Genomic DNA, 20,180 nt, shown 5'->3' with positions numbered 1-20,180 from the left:
ACAGAATTTGCTCATAAGATGTTTTTTTCTTATTCATCATCCTCTATTTTGGTTTTACGTGTTGTTCTGTCCTGATGTTTAGGTAACTTACCTTGTTCACATAGTTTTATATGTTTTAACGAATGCTGAAATGGCAGGCTCTGAAACTGATTTTTGGATTTGAGAAGTTATAGGGGAATATAAAAATGGTGTCTCGTGATTAATAACTGGAGATCATACAAACCGGTAAATCTTTTCTCCTGGAGTTAGTGGTCTGGCCTCATTGGCTAAGGCTGCAATTTCACGTATTTATTTCTGATTAAATTAGTGTGGAATCCAGAATTTATTCTCTGCAGGTTGGTTAGTTCTGCTGAAATGAATCAAGTGTTTAAGAAATGTATAGATCCAGCATCTTATAATCCTCAAAGCGTATGAGTTGATGGGATTGTCTCTTTGCTTTCATGACTTCTGAGCAGAAGCTGCACTCTGTGGTCTGACTTGCAAGGGACAGAGATTTTTTTTTTGTTTTGTTTTGGATGTTCTATAATTATTTATAGTTGCACAGCAGGAGTGTTTTGTGCAGCAGCACTAAAAAGCAAGGCCTAGTTGTATAAACAGCCTTATGTGGTGGTTTTACTCAGGTGGGCAGCCGAGCTCCACCACAACCGCTCTCTCACTCCCCCTCTCCTCAAAGAGGAAGGGGGAGAAAATACAACACAGAGAACTCGAGGTTTGAGATAAGAAAGGTTTAATTAAAGGGAAAGGGAATGGGAGGAAAAAACAGAGACAAAAGAAGCAATCAGTCCGCGCAGAAGCACAGAGAGAGGAAAAATTATTCTCTACTTCCCATCAGCGAGCGGTGTTCGGCCACGTCCTGGGAAGCAGGGCCTCAAACGCGTAGTGGTTGTTCAGGAGGAACAGCCCCGTCCCCCACGAGAGCCCCCCCTTTTATTGCTGAGTGTGACATCAGGTGTTATGGAATATCCCTTTGGTTGGTTTAGGTCAGCTGCCCCAGCAATGTCCCCTCCCCATCACTTGCCCACCCCCAGCCTGCTGGCTCTTGGGGGCTTGAAAGGAGTCCTGATGCTGTGCCAGCACTATGCAGCAATAGACACAACACTGGAGTGATATCAGTGCTGTTCCAGCTACGAGTGCAGAGTACAGCACTGTGTGGGCTGCTGCAGGGAAAAGGTGACTCCAGCTCAGACAGACCCAACACACCTTATAACAGGAATAAGCCCGAAGTAGAATCTCTCTGCCTTCTTTCTCCACATGTGGTCGTCACCTCAGCTGGTCAGCAGCCAGCACCCTTCATGGAACAGCTTCCAGGGGACAAACACCTGCTGAAACACCAGCTCTCAAAATCTCGTTTGCCCTAACGAGATCATTGCAGGCTTTGTAGCACCACAACACTTTTGCTGTGTTCTGTAACTTGCTTAGTTCCACAGCAGCTGCAGCAAAGATAAATGGGCAAGTGTGTTGTGAACGCAACCTTGCAGAAATTGTTGGTGACCAAATAATCACGGAACTGAAGAGGGATTCAAGCACGTTGTCGTTAGCTCTGCAAATGCTGCAGGGAGGTATGTGCTTCTGCAGCTAGGCTTATGTTACAGATGGATGTTGCCTTTTGTTAGGCAAAATGTACTGATGGCAAAAATCAACTTCATGGTGAAAAATATATTAAATAGGAATAGTGTAGTAGCTCTAGCTCACTTGCTTTGCGCTCATGTTTAAGTAGAGCATTAAACAACACTTCAAGTACAAGAGTTTCTCTCTCATCTCCTGAGTAAGCAACCTAATAAAGATGAATTCTTTTGCCTAATCTCCTGCAGTGAAGCTGTGGCATTTAAGCTGGGAGTGAATCTAAAACAACTTGTCTAACTTTAATGGAGCTGCACTGGTGTTGCATGTAATGCAACAGAAAAACATAAACCAAAGCAGTTGTTTTAATCAAAGCTTAAGCGTGGCATGGGGAACTTTGAGCAGTTCATTTATAAATTGCCTTTGGCTATGCTGTGCCAGAGGTATTCACTGTTATAAATGACTGAGTCCCAAATAGGGTTACAATCAAAGTTTACAATTTATTAAAGGAATAGAGGTAAGCAAACAGCGCTGGGTGCGCCGGGAGTCTCTGCTCCACCAAGACACGCACCTCACCCCCGCCAGAGTCCCCTTTTTTATAGCTTGGTTGTTCTGGGTGTACGTGGCATATCCTGGTATGTCCTGCGGTTGCACGTACTGTTGCTAGGGGGTCATCTCGGAGCTCTTGGTGGTCGTGAGGATGAAGGCCGTAGTCTTCCTCTGCGTTGCGGGTTTGCGATCTTGCTGAGCAAGCACTATACGTGTTCTTATCAGGATGGGCAGCTGGAGACTTTCCAGCTATACAGGGTTGTCACAGCCCCCACAAGCTTCCCCACTGGTTAGATTAACAAACTTATTATACAATAATTATTACATTCACTGTTTTTAATAACAAAACAAAAATATGCTCTTGTCATAAGAGGAGGAGCTTTGCTTTTTTAGTCACCTCACAGTACTGGTCATCATAAACGTTGAAGAGAATATGGAGCTCTCAGTCAGTAGTTCACTTTTAATGAGTGTTATAGCTTGTTTCATTATTTTGGGCAACTTTCTATCCGAAAACATGGGGGTGGGCAAGCCCCGTGGTTGAGATAACATTAGACTCTTAACGATGAGGTCTGTTGGGAATTGGCATAATTGTTCGATCTAAGCTTGCTTTAAGCAACCAGGGGTAGGCCTTAGAAATCTCAGGGCCTGCTGTAGCTGAGCAAACCAAGCTGCCAGAGTAACTGTGAGAAGCTCCCACTGCAATGACTCCCACATCACCCAATTAAGGAACTCAGATAATATTGTTATCAGCAGCTGGCCTCAAGGACTAGGTCTACGTGGCCGTTAAGCACAAAGGGGGTTGTTTTCCTAACTTCTAATCAAAAGGGGGGCTCTTTTCTTGCAGGTGGTGTTATTTTCTTAACGGTTTGTCTGAGTGCTTTTGACCAATAATCTTGTGTGAAACACTGTCCACCCCTGTAAAATTCACTATAAAAGTTGGGCGATTCGGGCAATAAAATGGTGAAGCATGATCTGACTCTGCTGGTGTCTGTCGTGCTTTCGTCCGTGCTTCGCAACAAATGGCGCCCGAACAGGCTGAGACCTGAACTGGACCTGAACAGGACATCGCAGCGGGAGACCTGAACAGGGCCTGAACAGGACATCGCAGCGGGACAGACATTGCACCGGAGCAGGACATCGCAGCACCGGAGCAGACATCGCAGCCGAGCACGGACATCGCAGTGGCGTCGGGGCGAACATCGCAGCGCAGCGGGACACCAGCGGCGCCGGCACATCCGAACGCAGGTAGAGCAGGAGACCAGCGGCGTTGGGACCAGCGGCGCCGGGCGCCGGGACATCGGCGCGGCGCCGGGACCAGTGCCGCCAGGGACCAGCGGCGCCGCGACATCACAGCGCCGAGACTGAGACATCGGAGCGGCGCGGGACATCAGAGCGCCGCCGGAACATCGGAGTGGACATCGGAGCGGACATCGCACCGGCGCTGCAACGACCAGACACCGAGCCGCAAACACTGTACAAAGGACTCACGGTAAGACACGGGGAAAGGAAACTGTGGGAAGCGTGGGAAAAGATCCGCGGGGAAGCGCGGGAAACGGAACCGCGCAGGGACGCGGGAAAAGGAGCCGCGGAAAACGCGGGACATTGAAATAATCGCGGTGCGACGCGGGACATCCGAGATGGAGTTGCTACGGGAGACCAGAGGCGTCAGTGGACAACGGTAGTCGACTCTCACCGTGTGGCGAGTCGGCACAGAGCAGAGGGACGGACATCAGGACCCTGCAGCCTGTCTGACGTAACCATGGAGGCAGCGGCAGCAGCGGCTGTGCTGCTTCTCTCTAGCATTCCTTTTATAAGAGGTTTATCTTGCAATGCAAAAAAGACTATTCGTCCCCAGATCGGTGTTATAACTATGTTTCTGGATAACATTCCGTGGGGTTGCCACATTCTACAGATTACTAATGACGACTTAGCTCTATTGCGGGGCAGGAGTGCAGAGACGCAGATTACACTGCCAAATGACCACCGGCAGGCTCTTTCACAAACAGCTTCTAAGGTTGCAGCCGGCACTGCCTGCAGACGTTACACTCTCTTTCCTAACTAGTAATCATGTGTCTCATCCATTTGTGGTGAATGGTCAGTGGCAAAAAGAAAAGGGGGAGAGTAAGGGGCGACAAAGACAGAAACAGTACCAGGAGGATGCCACTGACACTAACAGCACGGGTAATAGGAGTAGTATAAGTGACACAGGTGTGGGGCGGTGGCGGGCGCTGCCGCGCTGCGGGGCACTCTGCCTGCTGCTCGCCCTCGCCGGCCTGTGCACTGCTGCTGACAGTGTTAGAGCAAAATGTGAAGACTGCTCAGATGGCAGTGATGAGAGTGCTTGTGTGAAGAAGACGTGTGCTGAATCTGACTTTGTGTGCAACAGTGGTCAGTGTGCGCCAAACAGACGGCAGTGTGATGGGGATCCAGACTGTGAAGATGGGTCTGACGAAAGTGCTGAGCTGTGTCATATGAGAGCATGCCGGGTAAATGAAATCAGCTGTGGTCCTCAGTCAACCCAGTGTATCCCAGTGTCCTGGAAATGTGATGGTGAAAAAGACTGTGACAGAGATCCTGATTGCAAGGATGGAAGTGATGAAATTAACTGCCTTTCTCAGACCTGCAGGCCAGACCAGTTCAGATGTGAAGATGGGAACTGTGTCCATGGGAGTAGGCAGTGCAGTGGTGTGAGAGACTGTCTGGATGGCACTGATGAAGCAAACTGTAACAATGTTATTCAGTGCTCTGGACCTGGCAAATTCAAGTGCAGAAGTGGAGAATGCATAGATATCAATAAAGTGTGTAACCAGCAGAGAGACTGCAAGGACTGGGGTGATGAGCCCCTGAAGGAATGCATCATAAATGAATGTGACTGTCCAGCTGGGTTTGAGTTTGTAGACAAGAGAAACTGTGGAGACATTGATGAATGCCAAAACCCTGGTATCTGTAGTCAAATCTGTATCAACCTGAAAGGTGGCTACAAATGTGAATGTAGCCATGGCTATCAGATGGATCCTGCTACAGGAACCTGGAAAGGGCCATACGGGTACAGAAATACAAATAACACCTGTGATTACAATGACACTGCTAAGCAGGGTTTAGGGGTTTATGGCACGGAGACAAGGGGTAACAACTACAGTGTTTGGAACAATTGTACAGCTTTGGCCTTACCTCCTGATGTTTTTCTGATTTGTGGGGATAGGGCCTGGCAAGGTATCCCTGCAAATGCTATCAGATGTCCATGTTACTTAGATAAACTCATTGTATTTGCTCCTAGCTTGTTACAGTTGCGTGAGATCACCAGACATAAATGGGCATTGCTTGCACCGGATTGCAATGATAATGTTGAATTGTGTGGGGTTGCAGCTAGAGCGGCATTGGCAATTTTAGTGCCTGGAGTGGCATCTGCAGCCGCACGTAACAACTGCTTGGCTGTGGGGATCGGCTGTGGTGTGGACACCCCTAGGTGCACCCTGAGCGTTTTGTTCGGAGGGGACTCCACTCTCAGCTGCTCACCGCAGGAGCAGACAAAGATCTCCTGAAGCTGCAGACAAACAGTATGTTTTCAGCTGCTGGAGGGATACTAACTGGAGTGTTAATAATTGTGTGTGTTATTCTTAAATGTCCAGGTATTTTGTGTTGAAAGTATTTGTGTAAGGGTAAGGTTTTAAAACAAAGTGTTGCAAGTCATTTCACGAGGAACACAATGAGAGACAATACTTGTTTGTTTGCTTATCATTCTAAATTATGTTCTTGTGGTATGATTGAGAGTGAGATGTGCCAGAGGCCTCTGGGTGTGCGATTGTGCTCTGTATGTGTGATTGTACTGTGTGAATGAGAGCGTGCTTTTGCCATAGTGCAGGTCATTGCCTTAGTGCAGGTTTGCCACAGTGCAGGTTATTGCCTTAGTGCAGGTTATTGCCGTAGTGCAGGATTCCGGAATATGGCCCTAGTACAGGTTATCGTTGCCATAGTGCAGGATTCCGGAATATAGCCATAGTTCAGGTTATTGTTGCCATAGTGCAGGATTCCGGAATATAACCATAGTACAGGTTATTGTTGCCATAGTGCAGGATTCCGGAATATAGCCTTAGTACAGGTTATTGTTGCCACAGTGCAGGATCCCGGGATATAACCATAGGGCAGGCTAAAAGCATAGGAAATTGGTGCCGGCAAAAATCAGAAGAAATGGATTTATTACAGCGCTGTTAGAAAAACGGGGAGTCAATTTTAAGCAACTAGCAGGGCTAGTTGTGATCGGTTGAGCAAAATCAAGTTTCACTAGTACGGAGTCATTGTTTGAAGTAGCCACTTGGAGAAATTTAAGGGAATGTACTGTTTAGACCTTTTCAACTCACAAATTCATTACTTTCCTGAAAGAGCACATGAGAAAGAGTCAATATGGTATCAATCCTTTCAATCAATGGTTCACTGATTTGTTTGAAACAATGCATAGATGGTTACTGGGATTAGTCAAAGGGGGATTAAGGATTCTGTTCATTGTGGTGTCAATCATCATTACACGTAGTATTGTGATAAATGTGGTTAAAGGGTTACTTGCAAAAAGTTATAGGGATTTTGAAGTGGTGCCAGAAACAGGTACCCAGTGGATCACTGCAAAGTGGACTGAAGCAGTTTTAGAATCTGCACACGCTGAAGACGACCATGAAGAGATTCCTGATAATCATTCTGACAATGACATGGGCTGTGACACCTCAAGGACTGTCAAGAACAGCCTTTGATCACCATCAAGTGATTAGGTTTAAGTGTGTTACTATTAAGTTGTGTTACTTACTATCAAATTGTGTTACCATTAAGTGCTTACAGTAATTGTAGTGTTATTAGGATTAAGTTATATAGTTGTGTTATGTTATGTATTTGACATCTGCTGTAAAACCAAGTACTGCTTGTACAAAAAGAAAACGGGGGAATTGTTGGGAATTGGCATAATTGTTCGATCTAAGCTTGCTTTAAGCAACCAGGGGTAGGCCTTAGAAATCTCAGGGCCTGCTGTAGCTGAGCAAACCAAGCTGCCAGAGTAACTGTGAGAAGCTCCCACTGCAATGACTCCCACATCACCCAATTAAGGAACTCAGATAATATTGTTATCAGCAGCTGGCCTCAAGGACTAGGTCTACGTGGCCGTTAAGCACAAAGGGGGTTGTTTTCCTAACTTCTAATCAAAAGGGGGGCTCTTTTCTTGCAGGTGGTGTTATTTTCTTAACGGTTTGTCTGAGTGCTTTTGACCAATAATCTTGTGTGAAACACTGTCCACCCCTGTAAAATTCACTATAAAAGTTGGGCGATTCGGGCAATAAAATGGTGAAGCATGATCTGACTCTGCTGGTGTCTGTCGTGCTTTCGTCCGTGCTTCGCAACAGAGGTCATCAGGAATATAAGAGTTTAGAGGGAACAAAGAAGGGTGATTAAGGAGATGCCATGCAGTCTCAGGTTGCTTGTTCTCCAACTGTTAAGGCATGGAAGTTTCTGGGTGTTTGCTGTTGTTGTTACATTCAAAGTTGTTTGACCAATGAAAAGTTGTTTTGAAAAGAACTGCTGTGGAGAGAAGGGTATAAGAGGGGAGCCTGCCCTCAAGATAAAAAAAAAAAAAAAGGCAACACGATATAATGAAGTTATGTCATCAATAAAGAAGCAGAAAGAAGGAATGAAAAGGAACAGGCTAGCAGAATGGAGACCAGGATGGGAACAGGCACTTTGATCGCCTCATGAAGATAGGTTCGGCCAGACTCAGCAAACTGCTCAAAGAAGCTCATACTGAAAGTCGCTGGAAACAGGTGCACTGGAGCTGGGAAGAAGCTCGAGCTGAGAGAAGCAAACCCACGCACACAACTGCCCCTCGCTGGTAAGCAGTTGTGCATTATGGGGATTAGGAACAAAGACTGTCCTGGTAACCTTACAGCTTATTCTCCTTATTAACAATCAGACAGTTTATGAGCCTGAAATATGGGACCAAATTGAGGTCAAGGTGTGGGACTCTGCAACTAAAAACGACAAGCTTGCAGCGGGATTGCTCGGCACCTGGCGAGCAGTCTCTGAGGCCTTAAAGAGCCATGTGGGACCACAGTCAGACACGTGTGGTTTTCCAGACAGTGAGGGAGCTGTGGGCTTGTCCACCGATCCTTCTGCTATGCCATCAGCCCCTCTGCTGCTACTGCCATCGAAGGCTTTCGCTGTTACACCCCTTGGTGACCTGGACGTGCCTTTTGACCCAGGCCCTATTGGCCTTGAAAAGGAGATGGATTTTCTTCGATTCGGGAAGAGTGGGATACATAAGGCCCAAAGACCGAGTTGCTTGACAACTTAAAGCAAGACATATTGTTCAAAAGGAATGGAAGATGGAGACTTTTAAGTCATGGAATTTAAAGGCTTGTTTGTTACCTTTCCTGATTGTACGTATGTATAGGCGTACTTGGGTTTAGTATGTAAAAGCAGTGTTCTATATATTTGGAATGTTTGATGTTTGTGTGTGTGTGTTGGTAGAGCATAGACTCCCCGCACACCCAGCGCTGTTTACTTGCCTTTTATACCTTTTATAAATATTACTAGATTCAGATTGAGTTGAGACTTCATTTGTAACATAATGGTAATAGTAATACTACTAATAATGCGTACAAAACAAGTGATGCACAATGCAATTGCTCGCCACCCGCTGACCGATGCCCAGCTTAACCCTGAGCAGTCCAGCCCTCCTCCCCCAGCTAGGCACCCCTATATATTGTTTAGCATGACATCAGATGGTATGGAATACCCCTTTGGCCAGTTTGGTCAGCTGCTCTGGGTCTGTCCCCTCCCAACTATTGCTGCACCCATAGCCTGCCCGCTGGCAGGACAGAGCAAGAAGCTGAAACGTCCTCAGCTTGGTGTAAGCACTACTCTGCAACAATTAAAACATCAGCATGTTATAAGCACTCTTCTCATCCTAAGCCAAAACATAGCACCCTACCAGCTACTAGGAAGAAAATTAACTCTGTCCTAACTGAAACCAGGACAGGAAGTACCAGACATACTGCTACTTGGGAATACCCAATATATGGGGGGGGGGAAGGGGGAGAAAGACAAGTACCAAATTGGTATTCAACAGAAAAGTGTTTCCTGGATGTATGTGAACATGTAAGAAAGAGGTGTTTTTTTTCTAGAGATGTTACATTGTTTAGAGTTACATTGTTTAGCGGGAAGGGATGTGGTATTGAGATATGCTTGCAGTGATGACAAAGCTTAACAGACAACCTTGTAAAATGCAGACAACCAGACTCCCTAGTGCAAATTAGGTGAAATTCATGGTATCAAGTCAAGCCAGATAAGGGAAGAAACATTACCACCTCGCAGATTAAAAAGTCAAAAGAAATTTTAAAAAATAACAGGCTGGTAACTGAAAGCCATGTATTATCTGTGAAACATCAGATAGGTTGTGAACCTGGGCTACCCAGTCAATGGGGAAACGGGAGGGTCCCGGCCGTCAAGAAATAAAGTATATAAACTGTACTATGTGACTAGTAGGTGCGCTCCTGCTTGTGGGATGCCCGCCATTACAATCGCGAATAAAAATGCAACTTCACTGAGATCCTCGCCTGAGCCTAAGTTATCGGCTACAGAGTGTTTCTCACAATTTGGGGGCTCCTCCGGGATCCTGTCACCTACTGGGGAGCCCCACTGCCGCAGCAACAGGAAGGCATGCCCTGCTGATTTCAGCGGTCCTGTGCATCAACAGTGGTGGTTCTGCAGAGAGCTGATAGAGGGCCTGAGACTGATTAAAGAGGCAGTATCCATTAAGTAGTGGGGAAGGGAAGAAGGTAGGCACTTCGGGTTTAAGAATTGATCCGGTAACTCTGTGCACAGACCAAGGTAAGAAATACTAAGTATTGCCTTGGGGGTTTTGGTGAGACTCTGTGATGTGTGATTGAGACGTACTTTTGTACGAAGCGAGTGTGGAGTCCTGATCCACGGTTCCGTAGCTCCACGAGGGGCGCGGCCGGAGACGGATGAAGCGTGAGATAAGGGAGAGAAAGGAAGAGACTTGGGAAATTTGGTGTACGGTAATCCTTGCCCCGGGAAGTGCTTGGAAGTACACCAGGAAATTTGGTAAACTAATAGGTGTGCTGTACCCTTTGTACTGTGATGTGCTTGGCAGTACACCCCCATTTTCCAGAATCAGAATGTTAGTGTGTGGTACACTGCAGGAGGGAAAATTCTGTAGCAGCACACCTACAAGGGCTAGGAAAAATGGGAAATATGGGTTCCAGGGGACAGGGAGATATCCCTGGGGGAGTGCCTACTAACAGTCCTATAGGAAGGATGCTGAGAAATTGGAAGAATAACCCCAAAATTAGAGGAGATGATAAAAGAAGAAAATAGTTAAATATTGTGTATCAGTCTGGACAAGAGAGCCAATTAAGGAAACAGCAGTATTTTGGCTAAAATACTAGTCTGATGAAAATTCAGGCTTTAAATTTGTGTAAACAATAAGATTCCTTTTTGGCCTTACCAAATAGTAACAATACTAATACTAACTGTTTATCCTCTTAGGTGAACTCCCCCCCTCCCTACAGCAGAGAGCTTAGGAGTTTTAAGAAGGAGATGAAGTCTTTAATTGAGGACCCCATAAGGCTAACTGAACTATTACACCAATTCCTAGGGCCTAACTGTTGCAGGAAGAATGGCCGAAAACATGACAGACACTAGTATGGTCAGATCATGCTCCATTTTATTGCCCGAATAGCCTAACTTTTATAGTGAACTAAACAGAGGCGGATAGTGTCTCACACAAGATTATTGGTCAAAACCACTCAGACAAACAACTATAAGAAAACAACCCCACCTGCAAGAAGACAACCCCCTTGTGATTAGCAGTCACATAGACCTTGTCCTTGAAGCCAGCTGCTGGTAACAATATTTTTCTAAATTCCTCAATTGGGCGATGTGGGAACGCTGTCATGGGAACTTCTCATAGTTGCCCTGGTAGCTTGGTTTGCTCAGCTGCAGCAAGCTGTGGGATCTTTGCTGTTTCAAAAATCCCTCAACACCTAACTTATACTCTTGGGGGGATGACTTGCGGAAAACGGACTCCACAATCAGTAAGATTGTAAAGTAAGTATGTTTATTCAGCGCTGGGCAGCACGGGAGGTAGTCCCGCCAAAGTCGTGCGCACCTGACACAGCAAATTGCCTTGGATATATGCAGTAAAGAGTTACATACGCATGAAGTTTCACACTACGCCTATACATATTCATAACCTGTCCCCGCTTCGTATTAAAATTAGTTCCAAGGAGTCACTTCCATAAACTCCTCCCATCTGCGCTTGCGCAGTGTATTCTAGTGTTGGTCGTTGGGGGTCGTGGGGATGAAGATTGATGACTCTTCTTCGTCACCACTAGTTGACCTCTTGTCTCTGCGCAGACTCAGTTGCTCCTTGGCTCTTGTCCATCCGCAGGACCAGTTTCTTAAGATAGGCTCACACTCTTATCAGGAGACTGACCTTGGTAAAGGGGCCCAAGGCTTCTTGCTTTAATTAATTTGAGCATCCCAGTTTCATGCTATCACTCTATCTCTACTTGATAAGATTCCCCTAACTTCCTATCTGTTCCCCCTTTTATAAAAGTTAGTAAATTCTTTTTTAAAAAGTTAGTGATTTATTGTATTCTCCTAACTCCCTCTCTCAGGGAAATGATGTGTATACTATGTATGTTGTTTACAGGGGAAGAAATGAGAATGATCAGGAGGAGAGCTGCTATACAAGAATGGGAAGGAGCTCATCCTCCAAGACCAGGGATAATACCGGCAGAGCAGGGGTGCCCACTTGCCGATCCTGGCTGGAGTGGTGGTAGTGTGCAGCACAGGGGTCATGTGGGAGACTTGGGGTTGGGGTGGGGGAGTGCTCGGGGGTGAGTCCCGGGGACCCGGTGTCCTGGGGGCTCTTGAAAGTTCATTTGGTGGTTGGAGCCTGGCCATATACATAGCGGGGGAAGGCTCCGCAGGGTGGGAGGATGTAGTGAACAGTCACTGGGGGCCCTACTGCGGGAGGCCCTGGAGGTGTATGCCAGGAAGGGAGATGAGAAGGAAAAGCAGAGAGCAAAACTAATGGCATTGACAGTGCAGCAGGTAATGAGGCAGAGGGTTGGAGAAAGAGGAAGAAAATCTTCAGGGGGAGTCAGGGCCAGGATGGAAAGGAGAGGAAGAGAGATGAAGGAATGGCAGGCAGGGAAGGCTGCCTGTGTTGCAGCCTGAATCCCAGCAGGGGCAGGTTTTGATAAGATGTTTTAAGTGTGGCCATGCTGGCCACATCAAATAGGAATATCCAGAGTGGAAGAAGGAGGAGAGAAGGAAAATGGGATGAAATATGTTATACTGATATGTTGTTTCAGCATCCTGGAGGGAGGAAGGTATGGAATTAAGTTGGCCCCTGACAGCATTTGATGAAAGTACAGGCTGGAGAAAGATAAAAAGAATTTTTAAGAGTTATTGAAGATGTTAAAGCTGTGGTATGTAGTGTTTGACAGAGCTGTTTGAAGTTGAATGAGCAGGGAAAGAGACTGTAGGCATTATCTAAGTAACAGTCTAGAAGTTTTGTTATATTTGCTGTGGTGTTTGGTCACTTTCACAACTATCCAGAATAGGGGGGAGGGGGGGTAGCCTGCTCCACCAGGGGCCTCTCCACAGGCTGCAGGGGGACTTCGGCTCCAGTGCCTGGAGCGCCTCCTCCCCCTCCTTCTGCTCTGACTTTGGTGTCTGCGGGGAGGTGTCTCGCTCTCCCAGCTGCTGTTTTTGTTTGTTTGTTTTCGAGGATGTGCTCTCACAGAGGCATGGACTGTGTTCCTCATGGCTTGGCTCTGGGCAGTGGTGGGCCCCTTTGGGGCCGGCTGAAATTGTCCCTTTTCTGCCACCGGGTGGCTTCTGGATTCTTCTCGCGGACGCTGCCACTGCAGCTTCCCCCCCAACCTTGCCCCCGAACCCAATACACTGGGGCAGCTGGGTCATTACTGGCCTGTAAAGTATCAGGGATTAAATTAACTAATGAAACCCTAAAAAGTGATGAGGGGTAGAAGGGGCTGGGATAACAGTGCCACTTTTGGGGGACACCAAGCTGAGACTAGGGGATAAAATGTTTACTGGTTAATTATTGTATGTACCCAAGGCAGGGACTAACTTGTTGGGAAGGGATTTGATGATGAAATTGGGCATTCAACTAGTAAATTGTTAGACTGGAATAACAGTGTTATTAATGGAGTGCTCTCAGGCCCTGAGAGCAAAGATATATTCACCTCTGACTGGAAAGACCCTGAAATGGGGGTGGAAGCAACAATAAAAATGGACAGTTTTACCTCAGGGGTTTACAGGGTCACCAATTTATTTGGGCAAGTTCTAGAACAGATTTTGAAGCAATTGCACCTCCCGAGGAGGTATTACTGTTACTGATTCAAAGATCGAAGCCGAAATTCCTTTAAGTGGTATATTCTTTATTGCAGCGCTGGATGCACGGGGGATCTCTCCACCTATCGTGCATACTCAAAGCAGAAAGCAGTCTTGAATTTATACAATCAATCTATCAATATTCTACAAGCACCTATACATATGCATTACCTATCCCCGCCTTCCCTCGCTTCTCATGCTAATTAGTCTTTTGGCACCTTGCGCCTGCGCAGAGCCTTCCAAGAATTGTGGGCAGGGGTCTTTGGGACGTGGGCAGGGGTCTTTGGGAGGAAGACCCCGAGTCTTCCTCACAGTGTACTTTTCACCTTTGGTCAGGAATCTGCTGAATTGGCAGGTTTCTTAATTGCAAGAGCTGGTTGTTGCTAATTCTTCCGTTTGTTGTATCTTTATAATGAATTCCAATGTCCAGTTTTGAGATTTATAGTCCTTACGTTTGTTTCTCTGTCCGTCTGCCGCTTCCTTATCATGAGTTCCAGTGTCTTGTTTCGAGATATACAGTCCATGTCTGGGGATTGTCCTTGCCTCCCCAATGCCTCCCCAATACCTCCTTAATCAATCCCCCCTTTTCTTTTCCCATGCAAATTCTTTTGCATCAGATACTTTCATTATTTACAGTAACACAACAAAGCAGGCATCTAAACAACATGCACACAAATATTCCTAATACTACTAATGCGATTAGAGCAATGAACACTTGTTTCAACCATTGAAAATTGGGCAACCAGGAGGTTAACTTATTCCATATTTCACTAAAACTCCACGAAAGATCATCTTTACTGATATCATGTAGGACCCTTGTCTGCTTCCATATTTTTTCCAGGTCGGTAGAGATCCTTCCACTCTGATCTACATACACACAACAACTTGTGTTTATTACTGTACAGACTCCCCCTTGAGCGGCCAGTAACAAGTCCAGGGCCATCCGATTTTGTAATACTACCTGTGATAAACTAGATATCTCTTCTTGTTGAGCCTTTATAGCATCCAGAGTTTTGTTTTCTAACTTCTCTATAATTGCAGAAATATTAACTATCGCCTTTTCCAATTCACTCACTCCTAACCATGGGATAAACCATCGAACGAAATTATGAAAAGCGGTGTGTCTCTCTATCAATGGATTGTTAATTTTTCATCTGATTCTCCGCATATGAGTTCTCAAGTAACCTCGAGGCACTACATCATGTACTGTCATATTGGGGACTACCGCTCCAAGAGTGCAAGTTCCCTTCCAATTCTCAGGCAAGACCTTACGAGCTGTATCGTTGCATAGCCAATACCACCCTTTTTCTTCTGGAACCGTCCAGCTGGTTGAATTTACCCAGCCGCTAGTCGTACTAATATCAATTGTTCAATTACAAGATGTCTGATTTCCCACATAAGTAGTATCCGTATTTATACAATGCTGTTTTCCTATACCCTTAGGCGGGTTACACCTTTGTACACATACATAATAGGATTCTAACGGCATGAAGCTACTCACTTCTAGTTCCAAAACTTCTTAATATTTTCGACCCCAAGATGTGTTTTCCCACAAATTAGTCCAAGATAAGTTTGCAGGCAAGGGAATCCCGATTAACGATACACCCTTATTCCCATGCTGTGGCAGATGGGTGCATACCCAACAGTTCGTCTTATTAGTTACTTGAGAAATTGTTTGTATTAAGGTCAGGTGTAAGTTCTCATCCCAAGTTGCCCACCCCGAATCCGAGAACCGCACCCCTGCAATCATTAGGATCTGGAAAACCGTAATTTTGTTGGTCCAATTGGAGTGGTGGTCCATATCCTCGCCGGGACCTTCTTCACCCTTGAATTGTGGATCCAAGCTGCTTGCTTCTTAATCTTAATGGCGGTGTGTGTTGTCAGTAACACTTGGTATGGTCCCATCCACTTTCCTTCCATTTTTCCTGTAGGGGTTGTCCTGAAAAAGTCTTTATATATATATAATTCCCGAGCTTAAAGGGGTGGATTGGTTGATCCAACCCTCTAGCCCTGGTCCCTAAAACAAATTTATGTACTTTATTTAATTGTTTCTGAAGTTCAGTTATATAAGCATATAAATATTCTGATCCTAACTGCGTTAGGTCCTCTCCACTAAATAGAAATTGCTATGGCCTTCCATATAAGATTTTGAAGGGACTCAAATTCCCTTTTATTCTAGGTTTAACTCTAATTCCAAGTAATGCTAAAGGGAGGGATTGAGGCCATGACAAATTAGCTTCTTATCCAATTTTAGCTATTTATTGTTTAATTAAATGGTTCATTTTTCTACCTGTCCACTTGCCTGTGGTCTATAAGGAGTATGCAGTTGCCAATCTATCTTTAGAATCTTACTTATCTGTTCTACCACTTGTGCACAAAAATGTGAAACTCTATCAGAAGACATTGCTACTAGAATCCCAAAGCATGGTATTATTTCATTTAACAAGACTTTAACCACTTCTCTTGCTTTGTTTGTTCGACAGGGAAAGGCTTCAGGCCTTCCTGAAAACGTGTCAGTCAGAACCAGTAATAATGATATCCCCCTTTTCTAGGGAGTTCTGAAAAATCAATTTGCCACTGTTGCCCCGAATAATTTCCTTTACCGATTATTCCAAACTTTATTCTATTCTTGCTATTGGGGTTATTGTGTAAGCAAATGCTACATTGTTGAGTTACTTGTTTTATCATATCGTCCCACTAATGTCTGACGCAGGCTCTTATGCAGTGTGCCAGCTCCCCAATACGTTTTATTGTGTTCTGTAAGAACTATGGGCCATGTCAAACTAGAGGGTATTACTATGTGGTTATCTTTTAAATATACTCATCCATCTGGTTTCATTTTACCTTTCAAATCTTCAATTAATTTTAAGTCTTCTTTTGTATAATTTGGATATAGTTTGGATTTTACCGTCTGGTATCAAAGACAATGCCTTCACCTCAGTTATTTCAGCTGCCTGCTTAGCCTCTGCCAATCGATTTCCAATTTCAAAATCGGTGTTCCCCTTTTGGTGTCCCTGACAATGCATGATAGTTACCTTTTCTGGTTGTTTTACAGCCTCTAACAATTTTAAAATTTCTTCAGCATGTTTTATCTGTTTTCCCTGAGCAGTCAGTAATCCACGTTCCTTCCAAATTGCTCCATGAGCATGTACCACGCCGAATGCATATTTAGAATCTGTCCAAATATTTACCCTTTTTCCAGCTGCCAGTTCCAATGCTCTCGTGAGTGCGACTATCTCCGCCTTTTGAGCTGATGTTCCAGGGGGTAAAGGCTTAGACTCAATTACCTGCTGAGTAGTTGTTATAGCATATCCAGCTTTACGTTGTCTTTGCATAACAAAACTGCTCCCATCCGTGAACCAAGTTTCTTCCGCATCTTCCATGGGCTCCTCCTTAAGGTCTGGTCGGCTGGAATACACAGTCTCTATAGTTTCTAAACAATCGTGAATCACAGGCTGTGCCAGAGCATCACTAAGAAAAGAGGCTAGATTCACAATATTAGTTATCACAATTTCCAAGTTGTCCTGTTCTACCAATATTGCTTGATATTTCAAAATCATCAATTCTTGTTTAAGTTGTTTAAAGACTTTTTGTGCTTCTCCAGTCCAGACTAACTTTGACTGGTTAATCTTTATCAATTCACATAGAGGCTTTACCAATAGTCCATAATTATAAATCCAAAGGCGACACCAACCTGTCATTCCTAAAAAGGTTTGTAGCTCCTTTACCATTTGAGGTTCTGGAGTCTGGCAAATGACTTCCTTATGTTCAGTTCCTAGTTCTCGTTGTCCTTCCGAAATTTCAAATCCCAGATAGGTCACACTTTGTTGAGCCAGCTGGACTTTCTGTCAAGAGACATGATATCCATTTAAACCCAGAAAATTAAGACGACTTATAGTCCATTGAATACAACTCCCTTTAGTCTCGGTAGCTATTAAGAGATCATGTACATATTGTAACAAAGCACCTTCAGTGTCCGGAGGACAATGAAGTTGTCCGTTTCGAGTTTCCTTGCTAATTGCTTTCCAAAAATAGTGGGGCTATTCTTGAATCCTTGAGGTAGTAATGTCTACGTAAGCTGCGTCTTTCTGCCTGAATCGGGATTTTCCCATTCAAAGGCGAATAGGTTTTGGCTTTCTGTGGCTAAGCCTAGGCAGAAGAAGGCGTCTTTTAAATCCAGTACGGTAAACCAGACTTGACTATTCAGCAAAGTATAAGGGTTTGCCACTACTGGATGTATATCCTCAGTGATTTTATTTATGGCCCTCAAATCCTGAACTAGCCTATAGCTTTTTCATCTGCCTTTTTAATTGGCGATATGGGTGCATTGTATTCTGATTCGCATTCAATCAATAATCTATACTGTAAAAATTTATTAATTATCTCTTTAATTCCTTTCCTATCTTCTATCCTCAAAGGATATTACTTAACCTTAATGGGTTAACCCTTAATGGGTTTCTCTCCTGGCTTTAATTTAATAATTATTAAGGTCACATTTTTACCTCTTTCAGGGGTTTCGGTAGCCCAAACTCCTGGACATACTTGATCTGTGATCTCTAAAGGTATTTCACTTTTAGGGTCAGTTTGTATTAGTGCCAAGCTTAACACATTTGTTAGTTGTTCTTCTCCTATACTTAATTCCATTTTCCTTTTTTCAAAAACAATTTCTGCTCCTACTTGCTCTAATAAATCTCTACCTAAGAGTGCCCATGAGGAGCTAGGCATATATAAAAATCTGTGTATGCCCCATTTTTTCCGTAACTTGTACTTCAAAGGTTCACAAAAATAAGCCTTTTCGGTTACACCTTGTCCTGGTTTCAGTTAGAACAGAGTTAATTTTCTTCCTAGTAGATGGTAGAATGCTATGTTTTGGCTTAGGATGAGAAGAGTGCTGATAACACCCTGATGTTTTAATTGTTGCAGAGCAGTGCTTATACCAAGCCAAGGACATCTCAGCTTCTTGCTCTGTCCTGCCAACAGGCAGGCTGGGGGTGCAGTAAGAGCTGGGAGGGGACAGACCCAGGACAGGTGACCCAAACTAGCCAAAGGGGTATTCCATACCATCTGATGTCAGGCTAATACCATCTGATGTCAGGCTAAACAATACATAGGGGTGGCTAGCCAGGGGGAGGGGGCCGGACTGCTCAGGGTTAGGCTGGGCATCGGTCAGCCGGTGATGGGCAATTGCATTGTGCATCACTTGTTTGTACACATTATTAGTAGTAGTACTATTATCATCATTGTATTATTATTATTATTATTATTATTTTCCTGTCTTATTAAACTGTCTTTATCTCAACTCACGGGCTTCACTTTCCATTTCTCTCCCCCGTCCCAGAGAGGGAGGGGGAGGGTGAGCACACGGCTGTGTGGTGTTTAGCTGCCGGCCGGGTTAAACCACAACACACCTTTTACCCTAACATAATAATTCTGTGAAGGCATTAATGCTTGATTTAGAACTGAATACGTTGCCCCATAGCAATAAGAAATTTCACTTCCATTCCTCCCCTAGCTTCATTATAACCAGCGGAGGTACTAGGGTAGATTCCCCAGGTCCCCGTTATTCCTGTTGAAATCAGGGGTCGATTACCCTAGGAAAAGGCTAGTCAATTTGTCCTCCGAAGCCAGGTCCAAACCGTTTTGTTTTATTTATTTATTTATTTATTTTCATTACATTTCAGAGTTGGCCCAAAAATTCCATAGGGGTTTCTTTTAGACCTTGTTGGAAGCATATTCTCAATTCCCAATTCATCCAGGTTTTAGTATTTACTTAACCGTTCATAATTTTCAGGATGATTCGGGTCTTAGTGGGGGTCGGTCAGGGGAATGCAATTGTCCACAGTTCCCTGAGCGGTCCCATCGGCAATCTGAGCTCGCACATGAACTCAGGTTGTTTTAAGAGTTAACTGGTTTTCTGTTTCTGTGACAACTCTCTCGGACCCATCATGGTCCCTTTGCCCCAAAGGGCTAACACCCATGATTTTAAGATCTCTGCCTCGGGCAGAGGCAGAACTATTAACATTCCTACATCCTCTTTCCCTGCTCATTCAACTTCAAACACCTTTAACACTTTCAACAACCCTTTTAACACTTCCTTTATCTTTCTCCAGCCTGTACTTCTCTAATGCCATCATCAAAGGCTCAGACAGGGGCCAACTTAATTCCGTACCTTTTCCCACCAAGATGCTGAAACATCAGTATACAACATTTCATCCTGTTCTGCTTCTCAAAAAACAACATTAACTGTAGCAAAATATTATAGTTTAAAGTTCCATTTAGGGGCCACTCTTCTCCACATTCCAGCTTATAAAGCAGCCACCACTGATTACGATATTTTATCAATGTTTTCCTGTTCACACTTCCACCGGCAGATCCTCCAATATCCTTCCAGTGACTTAAAACACATCCTAACACACTTTTCTTTAAAATTTCACTGCTTGTTTGCCCCCCCATTTTCCAGTTTACACTTTCAGAATACACATGTTACTTGCAAAAGCGTATCACAAAACGTATCACTCACAAAAATACGGGCACGCATTATCTTTCAGTAGCGATGTCACAAAACTACTATTACCAGCAATATTGCCAAAATCACAATAACAATAGTCAGAGTCAAATTCCACATGCGATAAGTCAGAAAACCGAAC

General features: G+C 44.5%; 1 protein-coding gene across 2 annotated transcripts in view; it reads left to right on the top strand.

Moving 5' to 3' along the window:
* Positions 1-20,180, top strand: part of LOC116501432 (ubiquitin-associated protein 1-like) — a 139,503-nt gene that overhangs the window by 10,103 nt on the left and 109,220 nt on the right. The gene's annotated exons all lie outside the window — the stretch shown is intronic.

This window comes from Aythya fuligula, chromosome W (assembly GCF_009819795.1).
Source record: "Aythya fuligula isolate bAytFul2 chromosome W, bAytFul2.pri, whole genome shotgun sequence".
Taxonomy (NCBI): Eukaryota; Metazoa; Chordata; class Aves; order Anseriformes; family Anatidae; genus Aythya; species Aythya fuligula.
Note: the sequence above shows the minus strand (reverse complement) of the source record. Positions and strands in the feature narration are given on the sequence as shown.